Raw genomic sequence first — 5461 nt, 5'->3', positions numbered from 1 at the left:
TTCCTCTTTCCCCAAGCCTCAGCTCTACTGTCCAGCCCAGAAGCTGGGCAGGGAGGCAGCTGCAGGCCTTGCACAATGCCAAGACAGGAAAGACCTCCACAGGGGAAGGCCCTCGGCAAGGCCAGGGACTTAGGGACTCAAGCAAGCAGAAGTGGGACCGAGGCGACGCTGGCGTTTCCTCAGGCAAAGTGAGAAATGGGGTGGGGGCTCCCATTCACCAGCCAAGTCCACACCCCACTCTGTCTGCGCCCCTTAGGGAGGCTGAGGGAGGTGGAAGGTTGCTTCCCGCACACATCTCCTCCCTGACACCTGGGAGGAGGCGAGCCCAGCCTGCGGTGGGGACACACTACACAGGGCCCAGACCAAAGCAGCTGTTCTCCAGGCCATCAGGAGCCTCGCTGTACCACTGGGTGCCCTAAGAGTCTCGCAAGAGGCAGGCCCTTACTGTGGGGACCAAGGGCCCCAACGTCAGGACACTCCTCAGGCTTTCTCTTCCTCATGTCACTCTCCTGTACATTTTTTTGTTTTGGGTTTGTTTGTTTGTTTGTTTGTGAGATGGAGTCTCGCTCTGTCGCAAAGGCTGGAGTGCAGTGGCACGATCTCAGCTCATTGCAACCTCTGCCTCCCGGGTTCAAGCAATCCTCATGCCTCAGCCTCCCAAGTAGCTGGAATTACAGGAATGCACCACCACACCCGGCTAATTTTTGTATTTTTGGTAGAGACGGGGTTTCACCATGTCGTCTTGAACTCTTGATCTCAGGTGATCTGCCCACCTTGGCCTCCCAAAGTGCTGGGATTACAGAGGTGAGCCACTGCACCCAGGCACTATCCTATGCCTTCACCCCCACATTGGGATAGGAAAGGAAAGACCCCGCCACAGCTAGTTAATGTTAGAATACTACAGGCCATCTTATCGGGGGCCTACTTTGTGTCGGCACTTGACATGTGGGGCAGATGTTAATTGCTCCAAGCAATCCCAGACACAAGCAACAAGACTTTTATATTTTTTTTGACAGTGTCTTGCTCTGCCACCCAGGCTGGGGTGTCCCGGTGCAATTTTGGCTCACTGCATGCAGCCTCAAACTTCTAGGCTTAAGCAGTCCTCCTGCCTCAGCCTCCTGAGAAGCTGGGGCTACAGGTGCTTGCCACTATGCCTGGCTAATTCTGTAGAGACATAGTCTCCCTATGTTCCCAGAGGTGGGTGAATCACTTGTGGCCAGGAGTTCTAGATCAGCTTGGCCAACATGGCAAAACCCTGTCTCTACTAAAAATACAAAAATTATCTAGGTATGGTAGTGTGTGCCTGCTACTCAGGAAGCTGAGGCATGAGAATCGACTGAACCCAGGAGATGGAGGTTGCCATGAGCTGAGATAATGCCAACTGCACTCCAGCCTGGATGACAGAGCAAGACTCTGTCTCAAAAAAAGAAAAAAAAAGATAATTTCTCAATAGGTCACACTGCTATACATTCATCTAATACTAATTATTCTCTCTCTCGCTTGCTCTTTTATTTTATTTTATTTTATTTTATTTTAGACAGGGTCTTGCCCTGTCACCCAGGCTGGAGTGCAGTGGCACAATCTCTGCTTACTGCAACCTCGACTTCCCAGATTCAAATGACCCTCTCAAGAGGCTGGGACTACAGGTGAGTACTACCAGACGCAGCTAATATTTGTATTTTTTTGTAGAGATGGGGCTTCATCATGTTGCCCAGGTTGGTCTCAAACTCCTGAGAGTTCCGGTGAAGTGATCCACCCACCTCGGCCTCCCAAAGTGCTGGGATTACAGTCATGAGCCACGGCACCCCGACAGTTATTCTCATTCCAGACAGGAGAACCAAGGCATAGGGAGGTTAGAGAATTTGAGGAAGGCAAATTTTTTTGGTTGAAAAAAAACCCAAGTAAGTTTTGCTGTGAGTACCGAAGACACCAAATAACGGTGTTTTAAATAAAATAGAAGTGTATCACTCTTTCCCTCAAGTAAGTGTTGGCATCCAAGATGATATGGCAGCTCCACAGTCATCATGAAACCTTTTGACTTTTGGCTCTGTCATCGTCAATGGGCTGTTTCCGGTCATGGTCCCTAGTGGCTGCTTGCACTCCAGCCACTGTATCTGCACTCCGAAAAGCAGGGTGGAGGAAGGGACAAAGTAGGCCATGCCCTCTACTTTAAGATAATTCCTTAAATTGCTGGTGTGGTGGCTCACTCCTGCAATCTCAGCCACTCAGGAAGCTGAGGCAGAAGGATCACTTGAACCCAGGAGCGTGAAGGCTGCAGTGAACTATAATTGTGTCACTGCATTCCAGCCTGGGTGACAGAGAGATCTTGTCTCTTAACAACAACAACAAAAAAAGGTAATTCTGGCCAGGCGCCTTGGCTTATGCCTGTAATCCCAGCACTTTGGGAGGCCAAGGCAGGCAGATCACCTGAGGTCAGGAGTTCGAGACCAGCCTGACCAACATGACGAAATCCCATCTCTACTAAAAATACAAAATTAGCCAGGTGTGGTGGTGCATGCCTGTAACCCCAGCTACTGGGGCTGGCCACACTCCTGGCCAATTTCAGCCTATTGAGAGGAGTCCCAAGGGTGGTTAGGGCCTGGGGATGTGTTAGCCAGATGGCCCTGGGAGGCCTCGGGTTGGCTTATCCTAGGAGGCAGAGCAGGTGGGCAGCCCTCAGCAACACCCCAATCACCCTCCCCATCATGCATCACTGGGCTGGAGCTGGAGGTGGATGGTGGGGATGGGGCGGCTTGCAGCTTCTGCCCTGTCAAAAGATCCTCTATTCTGCAACCCCACCCTGACCTTGATGAGTCTGGCTAGTCTGGTCTCTGGCTGCCCGTTTGCTCTCAGCCCTGGCCTGTCCTGCCCTGGGGTGCCTTTCTGCTGAGACCTTGTCTTCCCCAACCTGTTTGTGGAGGAAGTCTGCAGTATTCCCGGAGAGCCTTGGACTTGGAAAATCACTTACCATCAACTTGAGAAAGTAAGCGTGGCCCTGTGGTTATAACAGGTCACAGATTCAAATGCAGTAATAGGATTACGTGCAATGGGCCACGTGGCAAACTGGTGCCTGACTCTCAGTGAGCCCTCATCAGTCTCTGTGACTTCGACAAATGGGGAAACTGAGGCCTAGAGGGGAGGGCGTTTGCAGAAGAGCCTCATGGTCAGGATGTTAGGCTTGGGAGTTAGACCTACCTGTGTTAATCCAGGTCTGCTACTGAGAGTGAGTCCTTGGGCAGATCACCTAAGCTCTTGGTTTCCCCAGCTGAAATGCAGCCCCTGAGGCCTCATTATAGAGAACAGTCATGAGGATGAGAAAGGATAATGCAGCGAAGGCAGCTGGTACATAGTAAGGACTCAGCGCGTGCATCCTGAACCTCATCATCCTCAATTCCTGCATCGATCCATCCTTCCTTCCTTTCTTCCTTCCTTCCCTCCGTCCCTCCCTCCCTCAGGGTGGGTGAACTCCGGCCTTCGTGGGGCAGGGTGTGGGTGCTTGGAGGGGACCATGACAGTGTCATGTGTGTGCATGGGACTTTTGGAGTGAATAACTGGGGAGGGGCGTGTGTGTGTGTGTGTGTGTGTGTGTGTGTGTGTGTGTGTAACCAGAGGGCTAACTCTGATTGGGAGGTGGGGGTGGGAGGGATGACTCAATGGCCAATTAAATGTTTACAAACTCATGATTTATTGAGAGGCTTTCACACCAACAGGTAAGCAGCAGTGAGAGAGGGGGAACAAACCACAGGGAGTAGCTCCAGGACCTCCTGGATGACCGTGCTGTTTTCCCTCGGAATGCCAAGAAGCGTTGGGGGCGGAAGGGTTGGGGGCCGAGCTCTTCTCCCAGCAGAGCTTCTGGTGGTTGCCTGATGAAAAAGAGAGGCCTCAGAGTTCTCACCAGTAAAGCTCCTACAGGCATACAGGCATCTCTGCCATGACCAGTTTCTTTTTCTCTTTTTCTTTCTTTCTTTCTTTTTTTTTTTTTTTTGAGACAGAGTCTGTCTCTGTCACCCAGGCTGGAGTGCAGCGCTGCCATCATAGCTCACTGCAGCCTCAACCTCCCTGGCTCGTTCGATCCTCCCACCTCAGCCTTAGGAGTAGCTGGGACTACAGGTGTACACCACTATGCCCGGCTAACTTTTTTATTTTGAGACAGAGTCTCGCTCTGTCACTCAGGCTGGAGTGCAATAGCACAATCTCGGCTCACTGCAACCTCCACCTCCCAGGTTCAAGCCATTCCCTGCCGGAGTCTCCAACTAGCTGGGACTACAGGCGTGCGCCACCGTGCCTGGCTATTTTTTTTTTTTTTTTTTAAGTAGAGATAGGGTTTCACCATGTTGGCCAGGATGGTCTCAAACTCCTGACCTTGTGATCTGCCCGCCTCGGCCTCCCAAAGTGTTGGGATTACAGTCATGAGCCACTGCACCCGGCCAACTTTTTAAACTTTTAGTAGAGATGAGGTCTCCCTATGTTGCCAGGCTCATCTTGAACTGCTGGATTCAAGCAATCTCTTTACTTCATCCTTCCAAAATGTTAGGGTTATAGGCATGAGCCATAGCGCCCAGTGATGGTCAGTTTATCGTGGTGTTCAAAGCCCTCTGCAGGCATCTCCATGGCCATTATCTCAGCTGCCTTTTGGCTTCTCTTTCTTGTTAGGTCTTTGGGGTGTCCGACCACAGCAGGTGTTATCACATCACCTCTGTCCACTGTACACTCAGCAGCTTCACTGTAGGCTGAGTCACTTGTCATTAGTGACTCTATTTTGACATGTTTAGAATCACAAAACATTGTTATCTATCACATCGGGAATGGCAAGGCATTTTGGAAGAGTGGCTTTTTTTTTTTTTTTTTTTTTTTTTTTTTTTTTTTTTTGAGATGGAGTCTCTTGCTCTCTCTCCCAGGCTGGAGTGCAGTGGTGTGATCTCCGTTCACCACAACTTCCACCTCCCAGGTTCAAGTAATTCTCCTGCCTCAGCCTCCCCAGTAGCTGGGATTACAGGTGCACCACCACGCTCAGCTAATTTTTATATTTTTAGTAGAGACAGGGTTTCACCATGTTGGTCAGGCTGGTCTCAAACTCCTGACCTTGTGATCTGCCTGCCTTGGTTTCTCAAAGTGCTAGGATTACAGGTGTGAGCCATTGTGCCCGGCCAGAATTGTGGCTTTTTTTTTTTTTTTTTTTTTTTTCTGAATGAGGCAATTTATTAGCCCAGCATGGTTTGTTCTAAATGCTTCTTGTTGCCAGCTGCCACCTGTCTGGCGATTCTGTCCAGATCTCTCTGTCCCTGAGGTGACAGTTTGTGGCCCCCATCTTGGTCCTTTTCCGCCATTTTCAGCCCCTCCAGGGCTTGGAGGACCAGACGGGCCAGACTCTTGGAGCCTCAGCTGAAGGGGCTGGGCATGACGCCGTTTCTCTGACGTCCCCCGTAGATCTTGGTCATGGAGCCAACCCCAGTGCCACCCT

The sequence above is a fragment of the Saimiri boliviensis genome, chromosome 9, assembly GCF_048565385.1.
Source record: "Saimiri boliviensis isolate mSaiBol1 chromosome 9, mSaiBol1.pri, whole genome shotgun sequence".
Lineage (NCBI taxonomy): Eukaryota > Metazoa > Chordata > Mammalia > Primates > Cebidae > Saimiri > Saimiri boliviensis.
Note: the sequence above shows the minus strand (reverse complement) of the source record.